The sequence below is a fragment of the Bubalus kerabau genome, chromosome 18 (genome assembly GCF_029407905.1).
Source record: "Bubalus kerabau isolate K-KA32 ecotype Philippines breed swamp buffalo chromosome 18, PCC_UOA_SB_1v2, whole genome shotgun sequence".
Lineage (NCBI taxonomy): Eukaryota > Metazoa > Chordata > Mammalia > Artiodactyla > Bovidae > Bubalus > Bubalus kerabau.
Genome location: NC_073641.1, coordinates 13,773,713 through 13,788,704, shown reverse-complemented (window position 1 = coordinate 13,788,704; position 14,992 = coordinate 13,773,713). Strand labels below are relative to the sequence as shown.

Sequence of the window (14,992 nt, the reverse complement as noted above, 5' to 3'; positions counted from 1 at the left end):
CTAAGCCAGGTGCCTCCAAAAAATGTTCTCACAAGTTTTTTTTCAAAGTACTCAACAATTTGTAATGTTCCATTCATTTGTGTGGTTGCTGGCCTAAGAGGCAACCTTTATTTTTCAATCCCATTTTAAACTTAGCTGGAATGTGCAATGAACCCACTTGCTATCAACTTGCTCCCAGCATGGAGCACACCATCCCACAGAGCAAGTGTTCGGTGAACATTTGTGTAGCGAAGCTGCTGGTGCTGACCATACCCCTTGGCATCCTTGCAGTGTTTGAGTGTGTTCCTCCCCTGGCTTCTCTGTGTCTTCACTTCTAGTGGCCTGCACTTTGGCTTGCTTTAAGAGACTCCCCTGAGACATCTAGAACCTCATTGTCAGGACCTCAAAGAGCCTAGCATTTTCTATCTCCTAGACCCTTCCTTCGGAGAAGGCAATGGCAACCCACTCCAGTACTCTTGCCTGGAGAATCCCATGGATGGAGGAGCCTGGTAGGCTGCAGTCCATGGGGTCGCGAAGAGTCAGACACGACTGAGCAACTTCACTCTCACTTTTCACTTTCACGCATTGGAGAAGGAAATGGCAACCCACTCCAGTGTTCTTGCCTGGAGAATCCCAGGGACGGGGGAGCCTGGTGGGCTGCCATCTCTGGGGTTGCACAGAGTCGGACATGACTGTCGCAACTTAGCAGCAGCAGCAGCAGCAGCAGACCCTTCCTTAGCCAGTGACTCAGCCCCTGTTCTCAAAGGAGACAAACTCTGAGGTATAAATCATACTCTAAAGAGTCTCTTGCCACTTGAAGCCCCACAAGACTCTTCCTGGAATCATCCCCCAATTGTCTCCTCCTCCTCCCCCTCTTCTGCTGCCTATGTTCCCTTGCACACTTCTCTTGCATATTTTCACTCATACACAACCCTTGACTTACCATCTGCTTCTAGGGAACCCAACATAAGACACCATGTACACCATTTTTATAAACAAAAATGCTCCTGGAAAAGAGAACATCTTTATTTACTTACTATGTCCCTCCAAGGCTTATAAAAAATAAGATTATGGGGTGAGATTTGTATCATGTATATTCTGTCAGATACTACATATGAGCCAGAGATTCGTTAGCAGAATAGGGATATGAGTGTGGCTCTTCTATGGGTAACAAATGACCATTTGTGGGTAACAAGGGCAGAAGAAAATGTAAAGATGATAGGGGCTTTTTGAGGTAGAAAAGTGACTGTCAAGAGTGTATTCGATTTTTTGATCCACAGTACACTTAGTAGCACTGTTTTCTTGGCAAATGGGGATTTAAAAGCTTTGGCCTATAACCAGTAGTGAAAAGAACGCATATTTTTCTTAGGTGTGTCTAAGCCATTGAAAAAAAAAAAACACCTTTGAAAAGCTGAGCTCTACAATCATCCGAGGAAGTGGCCAAAGAAATTTCAGTTTTGTAACTGCGAAGGCTACATGCAAAGGAGAATAGGGATCCTTGCAAGCTGTCAAAAAAGATCCACGATGTGCATGAGTGTGATTAGAAGTGTGAATGCTAGCAAGGGATTATGTCCATGATAATGTAGCTTATTATTGACACAAAATAAAAATGTAGAATTTCTTCAATGTGAAGACATTTCATATATGACCATCAAAGATTTCAGTGGCATAAGACATGGAGTAAATCAGAACACTGCATATTCTCCTTAACAGGATAAGAATAAGCAGTAAGATCCTCATATATGTGGTATATATGGATAGGTTTATATCCATTCATTTACATGAGAGGTTCAAATGTAGTCCATTCCCTCAAGCATAGCTAAAATTACTCACTTTAACTCTTGCACTAGAAAACAAAATTTTCCAACTTAAAATACTTCCTAATTTGACACTACTACAAATTTTAGTCGATCAATAAAATATTCTTCAGGAATATAACTTTCTAGATGGCAAATTATCCTTCAGTTACCATGTCAAGATTGGTTTCATTACAGCCCAACTATGGACTTAAGAAAGCTTGACTGTACAGATAGCGTCCTGTGACTTTGAGGATTTGTTTCTTTTCATATAGGCATCATCGTCATTGGATAGCCTAAACAGCAGATAAGTTTTTATTTAGCTATGTAATTTTGTTTTTCAATGCTATAAAATAGATAATTTTGAAACATTGGGGAGATATAGGGTGGAGGAGGGATAAATAGCAAATAGCCACAAAACTTTTGACTAAAGACCTCTATTGGAGCTACCAAGAAACTAGAGAATTGTGCTCTGGGATCCTGTGCTTCAGAACCCAGGACTGGCTCCTTATTCCTCCTGGAGTAAAAGTCCTTTGCCAGACATATCTGATCACTTTTATTCCATCACAGGGACAAGCTCTCTATAAGAGCCAATTAAATAATAATAGGAATTGATCAGACTTCATTATCCTTTTTATAAGATCCTCTGTCTCATTTTCTTTAGTCTTCTTGGTGCCTGTGTGAATGAGGAAATTAGAAACAATTCAGAATAAAAGGAAATGTTTCTGCTTTATTCAGCAGATAAAGAAACTGAGGTCTCTAGAAGTGAAGGTGTTCAGCTGGGTTCACACACCTTTTTCTGTGGAAAAATCAGGCAAGGCTACAGATTCAGGCTCTAGGCTCCTGATTCCCAGCCCAGCTCTTTCTACAACCAGTATTCTTCTTTCCAGGGCTCTGATGAAGTATTCTGTCCTATCAATATATCACCTTTTGCTTATCCATTACCTATTGACGAACATTTGCTTTATTTCCAGTTTGGGGCTAAGTGTTTATATGACATGTTTTATTTATCGTGTAACTGCCAAGTTACAAGATAAACTTGGTAGAATAATGCATGTTTAACTTTTGAAGAAATTGCCAAACTGTGGCTGCACCATTTTATATGCCCAACAGCACTGTATGAGAATTCCCAGTTTCTCAAAATTCTTGTTAACACTTGTATGGTCAGATATTTTAATTTTAGCCATTCTAATAGATACGTAGTAGTATCTCAGTGTGGTTTTAACTTGCATTGTTCTTATGACTAATGACTCAGCATATTTTCATGTGCTCATTTGGCCATTGGTATATCTTCTTTTGGATAGTATTTGTGTTTTTTGCCAATTTCTTTTTTTTTAATATAAATTTATTTATTTTAATTGGAGGTTAATTACTTTACAATATTGTATTGGTTTAAAAAGTGAATTATTTGTTTTCTTATTGAGTTTTGAGAGGTCTTTATATAATCTAGATGCAAATCCTTTATCAAATACATGATCTGACAAACTTTCTTTCAAACTATTTTTATATTCTTAAGAGTTTCTATCAAAAAACTTAAAATTAAAATTTCCTAAAGTTTAATTTATCAGTTTTTAATATGATCACATTTTTGGTGTTATATTAATAGTTAAAAAATCTTTGACCAACCTAAGGTCACAACGATTTTCTGTGGTTTCTTCTAAATGATATCTTTTTTATTATTTATTTTTACATGTAGTCTATGGCAACTAACTCCAATAAACTTGCCTGGAGAATTCCAGGGACAGAGGAGCCTGATGGGCTATAATCAATGTGGTCACAAAGAGTCAAACATGACTGAGTGACTAGTACTTTAACTTTCACAGCTCATTTTTAGTCAATTTTTATATGTGATATAAGGTATGGTTCAAAATTCATTCATTGCATATAGATATGAAAAATTTCCAGCACTACTTATTTAAAGTACTTTTGTTGAAGGTTGCTGCTGCTGCTGTTAAGTCACTTCAGTCATGTCTGACTCTGTGCGACCCCATAGACGGCAGCCCACCAGGCTCCCCCGTCCCTGGAATTCTCCAGGCAAGAACACTGGAGTGGGTTGCCATTTCCTTCTCCAATGCATGAAAGTGAAAAGTGAAAGTGAAGTCGCTCAGTCATGTCTGACTCTTAGAGACCCCATGGACTGCAGCCTACCAGGCTCCTCCGTCCATGGGATTTTCCAGGCAAGAGAACTGGAGTGGGGTGCCACTTCTTATCCATTGTTGAAGGTTAGTGCTCTGTATTGGCTTCCCAGGTGGAGCTAGTGGAAAAGAACCAGCCTGCCAATGTAGGAGACATAAAAGACATGGGCTTGATCCCTCAGTCAGAAAGATCCCCTAGAGAAGGAAATGGCTACCCACTCCAATATTCTTGCCTGGAGAATCTCAAGGACAGAGGAGCCTGATGGGCTACAGTCCATTGGGTTGCAAAGAGTCGGACACAACTGAAGCAATTTAGCACACACAGAGTGGTCGGTATATGTGTGGGTCTATTTCTGGATTATATTCTGTTCCACTGATATAATTGTCAATCTTTGTCAGTGCCACTCTGTCTTAATTAGTGAAGTTTTATAATAAATATAAAAATCAGGCAGTATTATTTTCCAACTTTGTTTTTCTTATTCAGAATTATTTTGACTATTATAGATTCTTTACATTTCCATATGAATTTTAGTATCAGCTCTCTAATTTCTGTTGTTTTTTTTTTTTGTATTTGTAAAAGAGATTTATTTATTCACAAGCATTCAAATTCAGCACTACCAATAAATTTGGTACATAAATTTGGTACATCAATTTCTCAAGACTTTAATAACACAAAATTCCTAAATATGAAGTCATTTACATAAAGCTTGAAAATATTTGGGTCTTTCTTTTACATCCAATCTGACAATTCAGTTCAGTTCAGTCGCTTAGTCGTGTCAGACTTTTTGTGACCCCATGAATCGCAGCACACCAGGCCTTCCTGACTATCCAATGACAATAATCTGACAATTATTGCCTAACAATAATTGTTTATAGCATTCGCCTTCAGTGTGGGATGGTGTAGTTGATGTGGTTAGGTATAGTCCTGTCTTTGTGTTGTTTTATATTTATTCTATTCATTCTTTGTTTACCTTTTACTCTTTTTCTCTCTTTTTTTTTTCTGGATCAACTGATTTTTTTTTATTATGATTCCATATTATCTTCTTTGTTGGCTTATTAGATCCAATTCTTTATTTCACTTGTTTAAAGCTGCTTTAGGGTTTATAGTTAACTTAGCACATTGTTAACTTATCACAATCTATCTTTAAGTGATATTATGTCATCTCATGTTTAATTTAAGATAAATAATATACATCAAATTCCTCCTACTTAGTCTTGGTACTATTGGTGCATATTAATATAATTTATTTGTTATAAATTCTATACTACATAATTATTTTTGTTTAAATAGATAATTATCTATTGAAGTTTTTAAATCACAAATAAATTATCTCGTATATTTATTTCTATTTTGGTGCTCTTCATTTATGTACATAGATCCATACTGTCAAGTGATATCATTTTCCTTTTGCCTGGAGAATTTCATTTCATGTTTCTTGTGGTGTGTTTCTGATAGTGAATATATTTTCCAGGTTATGCATGGTTGAAAACTCTTTTTTTGCCTTTGTGTTTGAAAGGTATTTTCCTGGGGCATAGAGTTTTAGGTTGATTTTTTTTTTCTTCTAGTTGTTGACCACCATCTTTTTGCATTGTTTCTTATAAAGAAAATCTGCTATTTCTTTGTCTTTATTTCTCTGTATGTAGCATATCTATTTTCGCTGGTTGCTACCAAGATATTCTCTCTTCTCATTGTTTTTGAGCAATTTTATTACAATGTGCTTTAATGTAGTTTGTGTGTGTGTGTGTGTGTGTGTGTGTGTGTGTGTGTGTGTGTGTACTGGGTTTCATGTGGCTTCTTGGATCTCTGGGTTCATCAGTTCAGTTGAGTCTCTCAGTTGTGTCTGACTCTTTGTGACCCCATGGACTGCAGCACGCCAGGCCTCCCTGTCCAACTCCCAGAGTTTATTCAAACTTATGTCCATTGAGTTGGTGATGCCATCCAACCATCTCATCCTCTCGTGTCCCCTTCTCCTCCTGCCCTCAAGCTTTCCCACCATCATAATTTTCATCAAATTTGAATAAAAAATACCATTATTTCTTTAAATATTGTTTCTATCATCCCCTCTCTTTCAATGGCTCTAATTTCACCTATGTTAGGCCACTTGAAGGTATGTCACAACTCACTGATATTCTTTTCATTGTTTTCAGTTACATTATCTTTGTGTGTTTAAATTTTGAACAGTTTCCATTACTCTATCATCAGGTTCATTATTTTCTTCTGCCTTGTCTAATCCAAAATTTATCCCATATAGTTACTTTTCCATTTCAGACATTCTAGATTTTATCTTAAAAAATTTGATCTGTATCTTTTTAACATTTCTATGTCTCAACTTTATGAATATATGGAATATAGTTATGCTAACTATCTGAGAGTCTTTGCTAATCCTAACATCTATGTCAGTTAAGGGTTTGTTTTGATGAACTTTTCTTCTAATTACAAGTCACATTTTTTCCTCCTTTTTCCATAATTGGTAATTTTTTTCAATTGGATGTTTTTTATTGTAAATTTTACCTTTCTAGGTGTTGGATACTTCAGTATTTCTATAAATATTCTTGTGTTTTATTTTCAATTCAGTTCAGTTGCTTAGTCATGTCCGACTCTTTGTGACCCCATGGACTGTAGCATGCCAGGCCTCCCTGTCCATCAGCAGCTCCCAGAGCTTGCTCAAAGTCATGTCCATTGACTCAGTGATGACATCCAACCATCTCATCCTCTGTCGTCCCCTTCTCCTCCTGCCTTCAATCTTTCCCAGCATCAGGGTCTTTTCCAGTGAGTCAGTTCTTCACATCAGGTGCCTGAAGTATTGGAGTTTCATCTTCAGCATCGTCCTTCCAATGAATATTTAGGACTGATTTCCTTTAGGATTGACTGGTTGGATCTCCTTGCAGTCCAACAGACTCTCAAGAGTCTTCTCCAACACCACAGTTCAAAAGTATCAATTCTTCAGTGCTCAGCTTTCTTTATAGTTCAACTCTCACATCCATACATGACTACTAGAAAAACCATAGCTTTGACTAGGTGGACTTTTGTTGCTTTATTTTAAGACATAGTTATTTGAAAACTTTTTCATATCTGCAAGTCTTTAAGATTTGTCATGTTGTACCAGAGCCATGTTTAGTTTAGAACTAATTATTCTCTGCTACTGAGGCAAGTTTGGTTGGTTTTCCATGATAGAGTAATAGAAACTGTTCAAAATTTAAACACACAAAGATAGCATAATTGAAAAAAAAATGAAAAGAATCTCAATGAATTGTGACACAACTTTAAGTGGCCTAACATATGTGAAATTGGAGTCCCTGAAAGAGAGAGGGTGGTAGAATCAACATTTGAAGAAATAATGGTATTTTTTTTCAATTGATGAATACTATGAACCCATAGATCCAAGAAGCCACACAAAACCCAGTACACACACACACACACAAAACTACATTAAAGTACATTGTAATAAAATGTCTCAGAGAGAGTGACAAAAGAGAAAATCTTAAAAGCAACCAGAGAAAATAGATTTGCTATGTATTTATACAGAGTATATTTTCTTGGGCTCCAAAATCACTGCAGGTGGTGACTACAGACATGAAGTTAAAAGACACTTGCTCCTTGGAAGAAAAGTTATGACCAACCTAGACCACATATTAAAAAACAGAGACACTACTTTGCCAACCAAGGTCCATTTAGTCAAAGCTATGGTTTTTCCAGTAGTCCTGTATAGATGTGAAAGCTGGACCATAAAGAAAGCTGAGTGCTGAAGAAATGATGCTTTTGAACTATGGTGTTGGAGAAGATTCTTGAGAGTCCCTTGGACTGCAGGGAGATCAAATCAGTTCTAAAGGAATCAGTCCTGAATATTCATTGAAATGACTGATACTGAAGCTGAAGTTCCAATACTCTGGCCACCTGATGCAAAGAACTGACTCACTGGAAGAGACCCTGATACTGGGAAAGATTGAAGGCAGGAGGAGAAGGGGACGACAGAGGATGAGACGTTTGGATGGCCTCACTGACTTGATGGACATGAGTTTGAGCAAGCTCTGGGAGTTAGTGATGGACAGGAAAGCCTGGTGTGCTGCAGTCCATAGGGTCACAAAGAGTTGGACATGACAGAGTGACTGAACTGAACTGACTGAGGCAAGACTATTCTTAGTACTCTCCTAAGGCCATGTGACTTACAAAGTTTTCCTCCCTTACCCTTGGGAATAGGTATTTCATGATTCCATGTGAGCAGTGGGCACTAGTCCCTCTGATCCTGCTGGTGATTCTCTTACCAGTCCCGATTATTTTTATCTTATGTATGTGGTGATCAATACTCTGCTGAACCCAAGGACTGGCTCTATGTAGTTCTCTAGAGTTCTCTTTCTTCGTGGCTCTCTCTTCTCTGAACTCTGCCTTATGAATTCCTGATGTTCCTAGATACCCAGCTGTCTCTTCAACTCTTATTCTGCTGGGCCACATCTGGTTTGCCTTCTTGCTCTGTGACCAGGAAATTTTCTCAAGGTTGTAAGCTTGGACAACCAGATATCTCATCTCTTTTGTTTCTCATATCTCAGAGACGATATTCTTCTTAGTCTAATATCCAGGGTCATGGAAACCAATGCTTCATATATTTTGTCTACTTTATTAATTGTGTGAGGCAAGAGGGAAAATCTAGTTCCCAAAACGTCATCTTGGCCAGAAATGGAAGTTCTAGCATGGTATATAATCCAGGTTTGTCTCTATTTTACAGATATGTAAATTAAGGTTTAAAGATGAGAGATAACTTAATCAACATCACACATCTGGTAAGGGTCATAACCAAGATTTGGAATCAGGTTGTCTGAATTGATAGCTTTTGTGTTTCCTCACTACTTTATATTACCCTAATTCCTGAATATTTAAAACCTAAGCATGATTTAGTGATTACAATGGAGGCTTAACTGCAACATATTTTTAATCAGAGGACTTTTATTCTATAACTATGCCAGCTAACAGAGCGTTTACTGTAGGTCTTTGGGTGACTTTCAAGACTGATCCCCCCTGCAGGGGTTCATGACTTTAACTAATTTTCATATGTATTACTCTATAAGGCATGACACCCTTTCCTGACTGACCTTTTAAAATAAATAATCCACTATGACTATATAAAAAGCATTGTTCCATCAAATCCCTTTACACTTTCCTTTGCTTTCCCAAAGTACAGTGAGTGAATGTGACCAGAGGAAATCGACCATCTGCAACATTACACATGGCTCCTTTTTCTGCAGTGACTGGGAAACCACAGTTCTTTCTCTAGATTTCAGAAAAAACAATGCTTCTATGCAGATATTCAGAACTGGGTACACAAGCATGTTTATTGCAAAGTAGTCTTGGCTCTTTAGCTTCTGCCAGAAAAAGCAAAAGTAAAGTTTCACTAAACAGTTTCACTTCTTCTTTCTAATCCTAGCTTTCATATTATTGAAATCTATGAAAGTTTGTATTTTTTCTAAAAACCCTAACATTGTATATATTTAACAGATTTGTTCCAAAGTTTGAACACCTTTAGGAGTCTTAGGGCTTCCCTAATAGCTCAGTTGGTAAAGAATCTGCCTGCAATGCAAGAGACCCCAGTTCAATTCCTGGGTCAGGAAGATCCCCTGGAGAAGGGAAAGCCTACCCACTCCAGTATTCTGGCCTGGAGAATTCCATGGACTGTACAGTCCATGGGGGTCACAAAGAGTCAGTCATGACTGAGCGACTTTCATTTTCACTTTTAATAGATATTTCATATAAATTTTCTGTCAATAGCATGGCTGAATTAAAATGAAGTGGTGACTAAACCAGTGGCCTTTCTCCTGTTGATTATTCACCTGGTGGACTTAAGTATATGTGAGAAATGTGCAAGATTTAGAAGTGCTGATAGGGACAAAGGAAGGTAGAGGCTATACATAACTAATAGAGTTGTGAAATGCCAACATATTTATGAGATTACTATAGATGTGAACTCTTTTCAAAGTGAAAGTTGCTCAGTTGTGTCTGACTCTTTGGGACCCCATGGACTATACAATCCATGGAATTCTCCAGGCCAGAATACTGGAGTGGGTAGCCTTTCCCTTCTCCAGGGGATCTTCCTAACCCAGGGATCAAACCCAGGTCTCCCACATTGCAGGAGGATTCTTTATCAGCTGAGCCACAAGGGAAACTCTTTGCAAAAGGCAACATTACAGGCACTCCTTTTTTTATATGAAAAAAGTAACATGCATTGCACAGGAAATGAAGAAAGAATTGAAGCGCAGTTTGGAAAATGACCGAATTAGGTTCCTTAATATGTGACTTCTCAAATGTGGTAATTATATTTGTAAGGGAGGTTTGCTGCTTGGGGAATCTGCCTGTAAGTTGTTTCATTGACAAACTGAGAAATTTCTTCTTGGTTTGACTTGTGCATTCTTATTTTGTACATTGTCATTATTTTAGAAGACACTGAGCTGCTCTTGGATGCCTTGATCAGAAGGATTTGCTTTAGTAATTTCCTAAAAGAGAACACATACCTGCTGGACTTTCAGGTACAGAGAGGATAAGTAACTCAATTTGAAATTCAATAGTGCACTCATCTCACATGCTAACAAAATAATGCTAAAAATTCTCCAAGCTAGGCTTCAACAGTATGTGAACCGAGAAGTTCCAGATGTTCAAGCTGGATTAAAAGGCAGAGGAACCAGAGATCATGTTGCCAACATCCCCTGGATCATAGAAAAAGCAAGAGAATTCCAGAAAAACATCTACTTCTGCTTCATTGACTATGTCAAAGCCTTTGACTGTGTGGATCACTACTATGGAAAATTCTCAAAGAGATGGGAATACCAGACCACCTGACCTGCCTCCTGAGAAATCTGTATGCAGATCAAGAAGCAACAGTTAGGACCAGACATGGAACAACGAACTGGTTCCAAATTGGGAAAGGAGAACGTCAAGGCTGTATGTTGTCACCTTGCTTACTTAACTTATAAGCAGAGTACATCATGCAAAAAGCCAGACTGGATGAAGCAGAAGCTGGAATCATGATTGCTAGGAGAAATATCAATAACTTCAGATACGCAGATGACACCACCCTAATGGCAGAAAGCAAAGAGGAACTAAAGAGCCTCTTAATGAAAGTGAAAGAGGTGAGTGAAAAAGCTGACTTAAAACTCAACATTCAGAAAACAAAGACCATGGTATCCAGTCCCATTACTTCATGGCAAATGGATGGGGAAATAATGTAAACAGTGACAGACTTTATTTTCTTGGGCTCCAAAATCACTGCAGTGTGTGACTGCAGCCCTGAAATTGAAAAACACTTGCTCCTTGGAAGAAAAACTATGACCAACCTAGACAGCGTATTAAAAAGCAGAAACATTACTTTGCCCACAAAGGTCTATCTAGTCAAAGCTATGATTTTTCCAGTAGTCATGTATGGATGTGAGAGTTGGACTGTAAAGAAAGCTGAGCATTGAAGAATTGATGCTTTTGAACTGTGATGTTGGAGGAGACTCTTGAGAGTCCCTTGAACTGCAAGGAGATCCAACCAGTCCATCCTAAAGGAGATCAGTCCTGAATATTCACTGGAAGGACTGATGCTGAAGCTGAAACTCCAATGCTTTGGGCACCTGATGCAAAGAACTGATTCATTAGAAAAGACCCTGATGCTGGGAAAGACTAAAGGCAGGAGGAGTAGGAGATTACAGAGGATAAGATGGCTGGATGGCACCACTGACTCAATGGACATGAGTTTGAGCAAGCTCTAGGAGTTGGTGATGGACAGGGAAGCCTGGCATGCTGCCGTCCATGGGGTTGCAAAGAGTCAGACATAACTGAGACCAAACTGGGACTCCATGTCTCCTATCGATATTAGGAATAATTTTTCAGAGCCATGGCATGCTGCATATGACATGATATACTTCTGTGTGCTCAGTTAATTCCAGGGACTTGAATACATAGGTCAGTGAACACATTGAAACATTTTGGTTCTAAAAATAATCACGGAATCTTTCGTTTGCACCTGGTGTTATAAATTGGAAAATTTAAGTTCACATTCCTAAAAGAGTTTATAATCTAGCTTGGAAAACAAAACACAAATACTAAAAAATCAAATACTGAACTGTATAGAGTTGATTTTATAGGCTTCAAGAAATTAGGAGGAAAGTCTATATTATCTAAAGTAATGAAGTAAGTTTTATGTAGGAGACAAAAATTGCTCAGTAGACAGGGGTGAGGAGAGACATTCTTACAAATCATGAAAAAATAGCGTGGGCAATGGCAAAGGGTTGGGAATAAGAGCAGCATGCGTGAAAGGAAGTGAGCTGTTAAAAACCTGTTGGGGAGGGCTGGGAAATAAAGTACTATCAGATGATGAATGGCCTGGAAAGCCAAACAGGAGACTTTGTAACTAAGGCCAAAGATAACAGGAAGCCACTGTAGATTTTTGAGCAAATGACAACTCTAGGTACAGTTTTATGATTAGCCTGGCAGTGATGTGCAAGGTGGATGACAGAGAAGATGAAGTGAAAGGGACCAGCTTGAGCTAAGTGGAGTCATTTAACTTAGGAGGACCATGTCAGAGATTTGAGAAAACAACAAAGGAGACAGAAAGGATCAGTTAATACTCTGAGGGGAGAAATAAGGAGACTTGAAAGTGAAAGTCGCTCAGTCGTGTCTCTATGCGACCCCATGGATTACGCATTCCATGGAATTCCTCAGGCCAGAATACTGAAGTGGGTAGCGGTTCCTTTCTCCAGGGTATCTTCCCAACCCTGGGACTGAACCCAGGTCTCTCCCATTGCAGGCAGATTCTTTACCAGCTGAGCCACCAGGGAAGCCCAAGAATACTGGGGTGGGTAGCCTGTCCCTTCTCCAGCAGATCTTCCTGGCCCAGGAATCAAACCATGATGTCCTGCATTGCAGGCAGATTCTTTACTAACTGAGCTACCGGGGAAGCCCAAGGGGGCTTGAATATCCCACTTTTCACTGTTCTCCATATCCTCAATGGCAGATTTCAGAAATGGGGACAAGAATTGGAGAAGAGAGGTATGTATCTACCCAGTTCTTTCCTATGTAGATGTTCAGCCCCTCAGCCTTTTGGATGCCATCTCTATAATTAACTGAACTTTCCCTAAGAATGGACTGAGTATGGCATGGTATTTAGTTGGATGAGGATTAGAACATCAGTACTTTTTTTCCTTTTCTGAAAATAGAGTGAAGATTTTTAAAGGTAAAATTGAGAAAGTTGAAACAATGGTGACAAAATTAAGGAAAAAGAATTTTCCAGAAAGGAAAGGAAAGTAATGGGGAGTCAGAAAGGAAATATAACTGAAAAGAAAAAGAATAGAGAGAGGACAAAAACAGACTGCCAGCTCCTAAGGGTTTGTATTGCCTGAACTAAGATTCAGTTCATATATCTGATCTTCGTATGGAATGGTAGACTTCTAGAGTATAGAAAACTTCCCCCTCCTTTTTAAAAAATTTATTAATTTTTAATTGAAGGATAATTGCTTTACACTATTGTGCTGCTGCTGCTGCTGCTAAGTCACTTCAGTCATGTCCGACTCTGTGTGACCCCATAGACGGCAGCCCACCAGGCACCCCCGTCCCTGGGATTCTCCAGGCAAGAACACTGGAGTGGGTTGCCATTTCCTTCACCAATGCATGAAAGTGAAAAGTGAAAGTGAAGTCGCTTAGTCGTGTTCAACTCTTTGTGACCCCATGGACTGCAGCCCATCAGGCTCCTCCATCCATGGGATTTTCCAGGCAAGGGTACTAGAGTGGGGTGTCATTGCCTTCTCCCACTATTGTGCTGGTTTCTACCAATCATCAACATGAATCAACCATAGGTTTACCCATGCCACCTCCCACTTGAACATCCCTCCCACCTCCCTCCCCATCCCACCCTCTACGTTGTTACTGAGCCTTGGTTTGAGTTCTCTGAACCATATAGCAAATTCCCATTGGCTATGTATTTTACATATGGTAATGTATGTTTCCATGCTACCCTTTTATACATCCCACCCTCTCCTTCCTCCCCCCTGCTGCCAGCCTTGTCCGTAAGTTTGTTCACTATGTCTGTGTCTCCATTGCTGCTCTGAAAACAGGTACATCAGTACCATCTTTCTAGATTTCATACATATGTGTTAGTATCTGATAGTCGTTTTTCCTCTTTCTGACTTACTTCATTCTGTATAATAGACTCTAGGTTCATCAAAAGTATGGAGTGCTTCATGAATTTGTGTGTCATCCTTGCACAGGGGCCATGCTAATCTTCTCTGCATCCTTTCAATTTTAGCATATGTGCTGTTGAAGCAAGCACCCCCTCTCGTTTTGATTCTTGACAAAACTGATGTCTAAAGAGATGAAGTGGCTTGCTCAAAATCGGATGACTAATGAGAACTACAGATAGGGCAGGTACATAGGTTTATAACTCCTGCTTCAAGTGTCTAGTCTAGCCCCACACTTCCTTCCTTAGAAAGATTTTAGAGTTTTATTCCATATGCTGTTAAGGCTTGCCTGCTTTAGACAACTACTTTTGGGTCACTCAGTTAGGCTGTCTTGGTCCATCTTTCTTCCAGGTGTGAAGGATGAAGTAATATAAAAACTATAAAAGAAAGGGAAAATATAAGAAACTATATAAGAAAAGGAAATTTAAAGAAATAGAAGAGTGAGAAATAAGAAGCTTAAAGGAAAAGCATTACCAAAACAACCTTGAAAAAGAACAAAATTGAAACTCTCAGACTCTTGATTTCAAACTTATTACAAAGCTATAGTAATCAATATTCTGTGGTACTGATATAAAGGCAGACATTTAGACTAATGGAATAGATAGAGGGCCTGGAAATAAGTTGTCACATGTATGGCCAAACAATCTTTAACAAGGGTGTTAAGACCAACCAGGGGAAGAAAGGGCAATCTCTCTTCATCAAATGATGCTGGGAAACTGGATGAAAAGTGAAGATGTTAGTCATTCACTCCTGTCTGACTCTTTGTGACCCCATGGACTATAGCCCATCAGGCTCCTCTGCCCATGGGATTCTCCAGGCAAGAATACTGGAATGGGTAGCCATTCTTTTCTCCAGGGGAATCTTCTCGACCCAGTGATTGAACCC

The 14,992-nt window shown here is 38.9% G+C and overlaps 1 protein-coding gene and 1 non-coding gene across 12 annotated transcripts in view; one reads left to right on the top strand and one right to left on the bottom strand.

Moving 5' to 3' along the window:
* Nucleotides 1-14,992, top strand: part of PIK3R1 (phosphoinositide-3-kinase regulatory subunit 1) — a 648,380-nt gene that overhangs the window by 118,932 nt on the left and 514,456 nt on the right. The window lies entirely within an intron of this gene.
* On the bottom strand, nucleotides 14,093-14,199 carry LOC129633478 (U6 spliceosomal RNA). The gene has a single exon (XR_008705063.1). It is a non-coding gene; the product is annotated as a U6 spliceosomal RNA (small nuclear RNA).